The sequence below is a fragment of the Dicentrarchus labrax genome, unplaced genomic scaffold, assembly GCF_905237075.1.
Source record: "Dicentrarchus labrax unplaced genomic scaffold, dlabrax2021, whole genome shotgun sequence".
In the NCBI taxonomy this organism is placed as follows: domain Eukaryota; kingdom Metazoa; phylum Chordata; class Actinopteri; family Moronidae; genus Dicentrarchus; species Dicentrarchus labrax.
This window is the reverse complement of record NW_026136723.1, coordinates 21,917,139-21,929,648: the sequence shown is the minus strand read 5'-3', so window position 1 is coordinate 21,929,648 and position 12,510 is coordinate 21,917,139. Positions and strand designations below refer to the sequence as shown.

At 41.4% G+C, this 12,510-nt stretch overlaps 1 protein-coding gene across 5 annotated transcripts in view; it reads left to right on the top strand.

Annotated features, from left to right (window-relative positions):
• The window catches only part of LOC127358299 (ephrin type-A receptor 7-like), a 140,468-nt gene that overhangs the window by 45,667 nt on the left and 82,291 nt on the right, over positions 1-12,510 (top strand). The gene's annotated exons all lie outside the window — the stretch shown is intronic.

The window sequence follows — 12,510 nt, the reverse complement described above, 5'->3', positions numbered from 1 at the left end:
CTTGCAGAAGGACTATTAAAATGTCCCTTGTCCCTTATTGGAAATGTGAACTGGAGGGAGGCCAAGCATTCACCATTCATCCTTTGCCTGCCTTCCTTCACCTAGGGAAAATGATGCAAGGAAAGAAATGAAGGAAGCAAAGGAAAAAATAAGTGAGAGGACATTATGGGTATGGGAGGAAATTAAAATGTCGGGTGAGAAGAAAATATATAGGAGGGAATGCACAGAGTTGCAGAAAAGGGCGTTTGTTAGTTGCTCTGCATAAGAACAGAATGCATAAAATATGAGTTGTAAAAGCTGTGGATGATTTCAAACACACACAGTGGTAGTGTGGACAGGTGCCTGTGAGAGATGGGAATAAGAGTGAAGAAAGAGGGAGGATAAGGGGGAGGGGGGTAGTAGGAAGAAATGAGTGTTGGTTAAGAGTAAAGAGGGGAGGAGGTTGGTAGTAAAAAACAGAAAAAGTTCAGAGAAAAAGTACAGGTCATGGGGGTGGGGTAATCATAAATAGAAGAGACTGGGGGAAAAAAGACGAGGCAACTTTGGCCACGGGCAGAATTGGTGAGAGCACGGGATAAACCTGCAAATTACAACATGTTACCTCCATCCTCCTCTCTGCTTCCTCTTACCACTTTCAATCTCCCACACTAGACTCATGAATTAAACACAGCCGACATGAATGCATCAAAGTTGGAAAAGGTTGGCATCCAGCTTAATCATGTTGCTAACTCATCTGACATGACAGCCTCATCTCTCTCTGCCTCTCTCATGACCACTGAGCTGAATCAGACATTCAGTTAAGGAGGGAAATATCCTGCAAGAGAAACTCTTGGATATAAGTAAATGACAGGCGTGATGTTAGTAAGGCATACAACGAGATGATTAAGACATATAAAACCCCTTTGTTTCTTGTCATACCAGTTCATTCTTTCCCTACCCCTTTTCTCCTCTGTTTCTAATTTAATTTATTTTTAATTTATTTTTTTATTTCACACATGGGCATTCTAGAACCACTACAATATTGCCAAGGCACAATACAATGTGTATGTGTATGTATATGCACATGTGGTTGTGTATAATCTTACTCACTCCAGTAGTTGAAATTAGTTGCCATCATTTTAGTTGCTTGTGATTAAATCATCAGGTAAAGACCTAAAATATAAACCTAGCATAATAAGAAATTGAATGTATCCCAGTGGGGGAATTGTGCTATTCAGCAGCAAATAAAAAAGATATACAAAAGGGAGAATAGAGTATAAATCAAACATGGAACAATGAGGGAAGATTAACAGTGCAGTCAATGCATGCAGCACCCTTTTTTCTCCTCCTTGGAGGACATATTATTTAGCTGACTGTCAGTGTAAGAAGCATGCTATTTCTAACAATATTGTGTGTGTTTTTACAACATTTATCTCCAAATTATTTTGTGATTTAGTGTGTATACTGAAGTAAAAAGTTAAGCTAAGTTAAATATGCGTTAATAGGTGGTGTAAAGGTGAAATGATGCTGTATATTGTCTTGATAAGCAGAAAGGCCTTTACATGAAATAATGATAAGTCAAATGGCTGCTACCACTCAGCCACATTTACAGAGGAGGTGCAGATTGTGAATCCTAGGTGAAACACTCACACATAAAAGGTTGGGTGAGGACAAGCTGCCTCTCAGTCTGCAGACAGTCCTATTATGTTAGACTGTTATTCTTTGCGTCCTTAAGTGACACAGCAGAGGGACGCTGGTGCCCAAGACAGCTTACAAGTTTTCTGTTACATTGTGAACATACAAGCGTGTCATGTAGCGACAGGCTTTAAAGTAGTCAAAGAGTTATTTTTCTTCGACTGCAGGGAAAAGATTAGGGAGACTGGGAATAACACACAAAAAATATGCACAGGTACAGTACACACTTATGCATGGGACAGGGCTGCCATTCAAGCTCATCCCTCCTCTTGTGTTAAAAATGATATATTGTAGGTGAGAAGGCACTGTTGAGCAATTGCTCTGCTGTCCCACCATCATCTCTTTCCATCCCCATTCAACCTCCACTAATAACTTTCCATCTGTTCAAAATTGCTGTGGGATCAGTCTATAGATCTGTCTGCCCTCATTTAACCTTGGTGAAACACACTTATTGTGTCGAAATGGTCAAAAGACGACAAGTGCAGTGGTGCACGCACACACGCACTTATTCAAAAGTACGACTTAACAGGAATCGTATTAAAGCAATAATTATTTTTAGCATACAGGTCTCACTGTGGTCACAGGAGTGAAATGAAAAAATTATCTTAAACGTATCTAAGAGTGCCAAGTCAAAGGTACCTGGATTTGCAAAGTGAGTCTTAGATAGTTTGTCACTCATTCGAACAACTCCATTGGTTCTGCTTATTGGTGAGGAGTTCACAGACATTTAACATTTTCTGGATTGTCCACATGTTGACGTCGCATGTGTCATTAGGTCACATGGCGAAATCAACATGTGATTGATCAGAAAAGGTTTGAAAATTGCTGGTAGCTCTCCACTAGTCACTAAAAACCTCTGAGTGGCAAAGCATCTTCAAGACTACAACAGAAAATTCACTTGCCTATGACTTAATACTCCAAGATATCCTATCACTGTAATGACTGATAACTTTCTTTGATGAATATCTAAAATGGTTTAAGATCTGTTTTTTCTCACTATGAGATATCACAAACTTGTATTGTGCATTTGTGCAAAGGTTTACATGTGTGTTTGCATGTGACAGGCTGTGATGTCATCACTGTTTGTTGCTACTCTGCGTATGTGACTGTGTGCGTGTATTTGTGTGCGCCGGCTGTTGTCGCTGTATTCACAGTTCTGCTGAGGGGCCCGCCGTGAGGACAGAGTGCCCGCCCCCCTGGCTGCGCAGGGAGCCTGGCATACCAGCCTGTGCCAGCTTGGCTATTCCATCCCCCTGCCTTCTTCATTTTGTTGTCATTTGTCATCACCCTCCCCATCATGCACCCTCCCTTGTACACAATGATACACATTCAAAGCAGAACCCACATCCCAATGAAAATGGATGGCATTTGCAGGGACACCTGCCCCTTGGTGCTCCAACCCCCCCACACACATATGCATTTAAATGTGCACCAGGATATCTTGGACTCCTGCATTTGCATATCCACACACTCACATGCAGCATACACATGCCCACATGCACGTGCAGACACAAACAACGCCACATATGCGTGCTCAGACATGGGCTTACTCCCACTCTCTCACAGGCTCATGTGCATTGTTTGTTCATAACCCACTCCATCTGTTTCTGTCTTCCCGCCTAACCAAGGCCTGCCTACCACTCAGCACACACAGAGACACACACAAATTGTTTTGATGTATAATCATGCATAGTTCCACAAACACCTGTAGTCCTCGTATTGACTAGACAACCCATAATCCCCTTGGATGGACAAGCTCATTAGCACTCAGAGGCACTCAGAGGCTCGCACATCACTGAGCAAAAACATAAAAACATAAATCTAGACATACACTTATATTCTGGTAGAGATGGGGAAGATTTAGCGTACACACTACATCAATAATTGTTACATGCCGTCTTTACACACATTGACGTGTGGTCTCTTTCTCTTATACACACAAACACACACTCACACACTCACGGTTGGGAGCAGTGTGAAGTGATTGGCATCCTGAGGCGAGTGTTATGGGTGACATTTCCACTGTGCTGTGGTATAGAGGTCTCCTGCAGAGCCTCTGGTCCACTGGCACACCGAGAGATTGGGGGTGTGAGGTGGGTGGGGACAGAGAGCGAGTGAGAGCGAGAGAGAGAATGGCAGATCACATATACATGCATGTGGACAGACACATTCAGAATCAGTGCACATACACCTAAACCCTTAACACATCAACCAAACCTAATCTTAACCAAAAATGAGCCTCAACTTAATCCTTTAAAAGAGTTCCCCAACCTTGGGGCCCAGGACACCCTAATGGGGTTGCAAAAACCAGGTTTAACCATGTTATACTAATAGTCTAATTTATAGCCTAAAACCTAGTCCTACCCTAAAATACCCTTTACCTTACCGTGGGCTCCGTAAACACACGTAACTTCTTTAGATTACCTTGTAGCTGTTTTGAATTTCAAACGGGGTCTCTAAAAACATACAAAGCAAGACTGCCCACACGCTTTCGTGTCTTGGCTTGATGACGTTTAATTTTCTGTGATGTCCTAACACCACTGAGCAATCTGAATAGAAAGACAAATCTTTTCAGTAGTGTCTCTAAAGGATAAAAAGTAGATCACTCCCAGCGTCTGAATCTGTCTCATGTTTCTCTGTTTCTCTCTTGGATCTCATACGCCAACATCTCTTCTTACTTTTTGTCTTTGTCTGTATTTTACATGAAGATCTTATCAAAAACCCATGTAAACAGTCCAGACGGATTCCTCCCTCTCTACAGATTACACACTAGCAGCTTTTGCAAAAGATCTTTCTACTTTCTTCTGTGGCAAAGCTTTTTTCCATGGACACAAATATGTCTAAAATGTTATTCATATTGTGTGTATAGGCAGCCTCCATGGCTGAATAGTGAGGCTAATGCCGAAGTGCCTGGAGCTGCAGTCCCTCAAATAGCTACTAGATGGTGGATCCAAGGAAACCTAGGATATTGTAAAATCACTGGAGAAATCACTTACCCTCTTCTTTTATAATAGTTGAATATATATCTAAAAAAGTAGGTGCCAGTAGTTAAATCAGATTCTGACAGTCCATTAAGGCTTTAAAGAAAGCCTACATAACTTTTGCCAAACATTGGCCTCAAGTGACAAAAAGTAAAACAGTAACACAAGTAGAGAAGAGCAAACTGATTCACTGATGTTCATTATACAGCAATATCTAAAGTTTTATAACATTAGCCAATTGAAGCTGCTGGTCATAACCGACCAAGTGAAGACTATAACTTTACCCCTGAGTGTACTGAATAGAGGAAGAGTATGGTAAGGAATTCCACTTTCATTTATTAGAGGAAGATTGTGTACGTTGTGTACATATTTTGAGGTTAAAAGAGGAGTAGTTGTGTTTGGTTGACTGACAGGTGCCTTACCTATCAAATATCACAACTCTGCTCCAGCTAGGTTTCCTGGACTTTGGCCATCTATGGGTGATGTGAAAGACAATGCATCCTTTTTTCTGCAGTCCCCCTTTATTATGTTATTAACCAAGCAATGAATGTGCACAAATAAACCCCCAACATGTAACCACTGGCCTGGCAGATAATTCACTTGGAGTTGGAAAGATGTTGACTTTCCCCTCTTCCTCTGTGTCCCTCTGTGTGTTGTCACTCACCATCCAGAACAATGTAAATCTACTGTTGAATTAGTTATTTTCCCTCCCTATCATCCATCACACAGGACATACTGAGAGGGCGGAGTGCGGAACAGTGAGAGTCCGTGCGGTGCAGTGAACCATCACCGTGTTTGCACAGATTGAAAAATCAGACACAGGAAAACACGAGTTCACACATGCCTGCACATGCACACTTTTTGGCACACACACACACACGCTCAATACACACAGTTATGTTCAATACAGACACATACAGTATACGTGTGCAGTAGATCACACGTTGCATTGAATTATTGGTTGATCCGATCATGCACAACATACATGTGTACACTTAAGCTGTGCATTACACACACAACTAGGGATGTCCGATAATGTCAGCCCTGAATGATTTTAATATTAACACAAAATAAGTGCAATGCACCTTAAATATTTTACCCTGCTATGAGCTGTTCCTTAACCAAACTAACAATTGGCTTAGAATTTACATTAGCACTCCTTCAGGTGAATAATACAATTAAACACATTAACCAAAGCTAGCGCTTAGCTAGCGATTGGCGCGTAGCTAGCGATTAGCGTTAGTGCTCTCTTCAGTATTAATACAATGAAAGTTGAAGTTGTTCTCTTATTTTGCACGTTTACATTTGGAAAGCCATGTTGCATTTATGTATGCATCCAGTGGGGCATCACAATAAGATTAGGCATAATGTGTTAATTCCACAATGGGAGATATGTTATGTTGTTACAGTTTTGGTGTAAATAGCCTGCATATATCGGTATCGGGTGATATCGGTATCGGAAATTGAGAGTTGGACAATATCGGAATATCAGATATCGGCAGAAAAGCCAATATCGAGCATCCCTACGCACAACATCTTTTTTTTGTGTGTGAGTTCATAGTAAGTAAGTGCATATATAATACCTGGATGGAAAATAACCAAAAACACATAAACATGTTTGTCAACACAGATGCTCAGGGTTCCTTCTCATTACACACAGAAACTCATTCAAGTAATGTCTGTGTATACGCACAGCTGGATGCTCATATTTTATTATTATTTTGTGCGTGTGTGTGTGTGTGTGTGTGTGTGTGTGTGTGTGTGTGTGTGTGTGTGTTGTTGTGGCACTCAGAAGACACATGACATACACACTGAATCAATGGTGTGCGTGTCATGCGGTTTTAACTGGCCCTGCCGGCGGTGATGGATGGTGTGTTTATGAAGCCTCTTTCCGTGCTCTGGATCAAGGACTGCAAGCGCCATCCAGTCAGACTGAGAGAGGGACGGGTGGATCAAGGGATGACTGAGGCGAGGACGGAGGAAAGGAGCAAGGATGGATGGCTGGAGGGAAGGAGGAGACGGCAGAATGGAGGGATTTAGGGATGGAAAGAGAGAGTCGGGGGGTGGGGAATGAGAGAAACAGGACCGCCTGCTTGGAGGGAAGGTCATAGTCAGCAGGGAGGGTTGGAGTCTTGCTGAGCCAGGGACATGTAGCATAAACACACACACACACACACACACACACACACACACACACACACACACACACACACACACACACAACCACACCCACACCCACACACACACACACATTGTGTGGGCATTTTTTTTTTATTATCTGAAACATCTTCTGTCACTCACTGACAAGCATTAGTTACCTTTTTTTTAAAAAACTGAAACGTGTATAAAATATAACTAAGAAGATATGAGGTGTCAGCTTGTTATGAAGGCATGTGATGGATATTTATTGTCTTACTCTACCAATTAACTTGACAGCTCATACCTTCAGTCTTTACCATCTTTACCGTTCAAGCATGCACGTGCTTGCACACACACACCCACACGCATGCAAGCAGCCTTCTCCCTGACTGTTTTTTATTTGTCCTTCCCCCCCCCACGTTATCTCATCTAGTCAGCCTCATCTATCCTGTGTCGTTATTCTCATTTGGCACAAGGATAAATCTCATCCCAGTTTATGAGGCACCAATTGTAAGCCAGATAGAGGTAGATGGACCAGCCAGTGAACTATTAGACGGAAAGACAGATGGGGCAGAGGAGAGACAGACGGCAAAAACAAGCAGACTAGCCGTTAAATGGGAAGATGAATAAGCAGGCAGGCAGACTGTACAACAGACACACATTTGCCAGCTGTTAGATAGAAAGACAAACATTTAGCATGACACGTTGGCAAGTTTTGATTACACATTCAAAATAGATATACTCTGGAGGATGGAATAATCTCATTGCTTAAAGTTGAAGCTCAAAACGTTCGAGCCACAAAACTGTTTCTTCATTAGAGGATATAGCTGAGAGTTTACTGGAAATTGGGGGGAAAAGGGGGATGACATGCAACAAGGGTAGAATTGAACTTGGGATGTTGCGTTTACATGGTCAGCATTTTAAACCCCTTGGCCATCAGGATGCCTAGGAACTATTTATTTTGTAATGTTGAATTATTGACATGGTTAAGAAGAAAATACTGCCAAAATGTTAATTGAAGCATAGTAAGTAGTAACTTTTTTCATTAATTAATGGTGATGGAATTTACGATCTGGATCTACAGTATCAACAAACCAAGCGACCAAGGCTCATTAATGCACGTGGGGAGCGATGACTGGCCCATGTGGTCCGATCCATGACCCTGTTGCACCCACCGCTTTTCCTTCCTTGGACCACTTCTGATAGGACCACTGCAGACTGGGAACGTCACACAAAAGCTGCAGTGTTGGAGATGCGCTGACCCAGTCATAGCCTTCACAATTTGGCCCATGGTCACTGAAAGCCCATTTTCCTGCTTCTAAAACATCAACTTGAGGACAAAATGTTCACTTGCTGCCTAATATAATCAGTGTTATTCACTTCACCTGCCAGTGGTCATAATGTTATGGTTGATCGGTGTAAATATAATAATAATAATAATAATAATAATAATATAGTTATAGACTTCTATAACTTTTGGAGTTTGGACATATTGCATTTTCTCCGGTTCATAGTGTTTTCCTTTACCTGCATTTTACCTTGAGCTTCAGGGGAAAAGCTGCAGTTTTTAGCTCAACCAAGTCCAAGCTTGAACTAAATTAATTTACAAAATGAATCCCCTGAAGTGTGTGTCACTAAAGCTCCAATTTACAGCTTGGAAGGCCATGACTGAAAACCTGCATATTCAATAGTACTAGCAGTAGTCCCTGGCCACCAGTATCAGAGTTTTCAAGCCAAAGAGCTGTGTGTGTGGGAGTCCAGCTCAAATCCTATTCTGGAAGGCAGTGACAAAAGGCAGAGTTTTCCTCTTGATTTCCTGAACAGCATACCTGCTAGCTTTAGAGTTACAGTTTCGTTCACCTTTAAAAGGCTGCTGCTCCGTATGTGGTATCTGTAAGTGCACTGGCCAGGGAGGTCTGCAGAAGGCTGTGTCAGAGCTGTAAGTGGCAATAAATGAACTGAAGGCTCCCACCTTCTCCTCTTTATATTTTCTTCATCCTCTAGGTGCCCATCTCCTCTAGGATGAAATTGACACAGGAGTTTCCCAGAAAATGGATTGACATGGGTGAACTGTACTACCATAAATGAATGGAGTGGACTTGTAAATTGTTAGAATTTTGTTCAAAAATATACCATTTTCTAAAAGATAAATGTCCTCTCTTGTCAGTTTTTACAATGAAATTGCTGAACTAATTGTGCCTTTATAGCTTTTACATGTTTAGTATGTTTAGTAAGTGATTATCTTTGTATACCCTTAGGGACTGGTCATTTTCAGAAAGGGTTGACTTAAGTGGAATTAAAGTCGTATACCCCTTGTGATAAAAATTATTTCAAGCATGTCTCATATTTTCAAAAGATCTGATAGTGCTAATAAAGAAAAGTGCTTTCAATCCCCATGTGATTTCTTTTTTAATTTTAAAAGAAATTGACCACTGGTGTTGGAAGCAGCCTGTACTGGTGCAGCAGATGCCTTTCTCTATGTCTGCCAACCTGCCTGCCTGTCACAGAGGTGATGTTCTCTATCAGGATAGGACAAATTGTCCTGGCCCCCGGGGCTGCCTGAGGGGACACTGCTGACTGTTCCTATACCGTCTTCAGTGGCTGTCATCTGCAGAAAAAGCTCTGCCAGCACATCTTACTTAAGCAACAAGGGAGAACACACTCAAGCATAGTTTACAGTGAAATGTCAGGGAAGATTGGTCACCATGTGGCTTATTTCCATAGAAATTATAAAGTAGGGAACTATTTTATAGGTTATATAATTTCGTAATAATAATAATAATAACATTTCCTGGAAAGAACTATGTAATGTTGTTCTTATAGGGTACATAAAGACAATGATATGTGACATACACTTAGTAAGTAGCATTTACTAAGTGTATGGCACTCATTTAGATTTTAAGAAACAATGTACAGTACAGTATTTATGTAATCATGTTTAGTTTCTAAAAGTAATCAAGTAGTTGTTGACTTGCAGTGGAGTTTTGTTGAAAGAACAGCCACATTCTTAATGACTGGGTTAAGGGGCTGAGATCAACTCAAATAAAGGTGAATTTTTTATAATAGGAAACCTAATTATCAATTTTTGTTGAATTGTATGCTTGATTGCCGTTATGTTAAAACATGCATGTTTAGCCACTGAGTGCTGAATAAATGACTCTGGGGGTATAATTGGAACCAAATTACACAGTCCCTTCCAGAAACCTTCCTAAAACAGTTACGCAATCTGTTCTCTTCTAGGAAATTATTGGGAGCTGTGAAACAAAGCTTCATCAAAAAGTACTTCTTTGTATTGTGCAAGAAATGCGGTGACTCATGCTCAAAGTCAAATTGTAGAACTTTGACTAGTGGTTCTGATAATTCTGGTAAAAGCAAGCAGTATTTAGCAAACATGTCTCAAAGTGCAGACACTTTTAGTCTCATGGTTATATGTGCATTTGTGCGTATGTCTTGAGGGAGTCGTGTTAGTGGCAGGCCTGCTTTGGCGTCCCCTCCATCTGTGTGCTTTGTGCTATGGTTCCCCAGAGGCCTATACACACTCTCTGATGGAACATCAGAAGCCTCCACCTGTAAACACTAGCATCAATAATCTCTCTTTCTCTTTCTCTCTCTCTCTCTCTCTCTCTCTCTCTCTCTCTCTCTCTCTCTCTCTCTCTCTCTCTCTCTCTCTCTCTCTCTCTTTCTCTCTCTCTCCCTCCGCCGGCTGACTGTTGTTTATGTGCCTGTAAAATTCAATTAGGCTGCAGGGGAGCGGGCCGGCCTGCATTACTGCCTGCCAGGGTGACATTTCATTTGCAATGAATCATGGGCCAGAGGAGGACCGGGCCGGCGAGCAAAACAACACTTCTCCTCCTATCTGTCCCCTTCTTCTCTTTTCTCTTTTTTTCCTCGTCTCTGCTTCTTCACTTACTTTACACCCTCTTCCCGCTCCTCCGGTGCATAAACACTTCTCCCCTTTTATTTCCTGTCCAGAGTCCTGACGCTAAGAAAACCTCCAGGGCTCACTCTTGTTTACTGTCTGCTGTCCATGTGAATGTAGCTGTGTATTCACCACTGCTTTTATTTTCTCAATCTTTGTTTGTCTGCTTCTCTTTCCACTCCTGTCATATGGGTTTTTTCAGGATGGTCACCTGATGTTTCTTCCCCCTCCTGCGTGTCTCTCTTCCTTTCTTATCTTGACACTGCCTCATTTTGATTGAGGTCAGGACCTCAACATGTCAGGTCCACTTCACCCCCTAAACAAAAAAACAAAAAAAAGTCTCATCAAATTTTAACATGCATCACTTTGCCCAGCAAAAACAGTATCAGGCCACTGCCACCACTGAAAGGGTTTAGACAAGGCCGACTTTGCCCGGGGACATGAAAAAGAATTATATATAAGATTTTCCAAGAGCAGGAGTGCAGGAGCTTGTAACTAAAATGATGGATTTAGGGAGTTTCCCACTCAATCATATGAGTGTGCTGACTGCTTTATGTTAGAAAAGATACAAAAAAAAAATCTGCTTAAGACCTCAGAACTGTTACATGAGAAATTTGCTCTTGTGCTCATTAAGGCGATGTAAACAGAGAAGAATGAATGAGGTGGCATTGAGAAAAGCATGCAATAATGCTCTAAATTAATGCATAAACTGCCTCTCTGATTACACAGCGAAGGGATTCTACATAAATCAAGGATAAACTGTGAATAATCTTATGCAACGCCATCCACGCTGAGTAGGTATTAGTGTCGCCCTTGGACGTGTACTCATGAAAACATACCAGTACTCTTGTAGTTTTGAATTCAATCTACCAGAAACAGGCTTGTGACTCATTTTGAGTTCTGGCCTGTAATTCAGGGAAACCCAATGTACACTATTAATAATACATGTTAAGTGCTCTGATTTTAGCTCTGGTTTGTTCTTTTGTTCTTCCCTGAGTACAAAGTTTGGATGTTTTAGTTTTGTACGTGTGTGTGTGAGTCAGGATAGGAGTGTTTTTGGCATAATGAGGTTTGTGTTTCTTTGGCTGTTTGTATTTCTGTGTGTGTGTGTGTGTGTGTGTGTGTGTGGTGTGTTCAAGTTGCGGTATCAGGTAGAGTATGTGCACTGATTTAATACCACAATATCACGTTATTTATTAGCCCCAAAACATGACACTGCTACCTCCCAGCAGTGTCCCATATCGGATATGTACCGGTACTCGATATCAGCCGAAAACGAAGGTATCAGAATCAGGATCAGGAGGAGAAAAATGGTATAGAAACATTGATAGTGTGTGTCTGTCATTAGTGCAGTTTCATCGTGCAGGATGATGTATGTGCAGAGTTAGTCACTAGAACACTAGTTTCTTGGGAACCCAAATTCAAGAAATGCTTGGCATTTTTGCTTAATGAATGGCTGTTATCAACTAATTGTTTCAGCACTGTTGTCTAGTTTGTGTCTCTCATAGTGAGTTCTGAGATGTGTTTTATCCATACTATAGTATCTGACAATCTCAGCACTATTTGCTCGATTAGTCACAAGCCTGCTGAGATAACATGTCCCTTGAATTTTCTGGCACTGTACCTGATACAGTGATTGCTGTAAGTGTTTGTGTGCATGCAAATGGATATGTGAGATTCATGGATGTGTTGTCAATACTGTGATGGTCAGTTCTTATAAGATGCTAAGCTCCCTTCTGAACACTTTATGTTCCTATAAAACTGTCCAGTATTTGGTTTACCAGCCATGTGATAGCC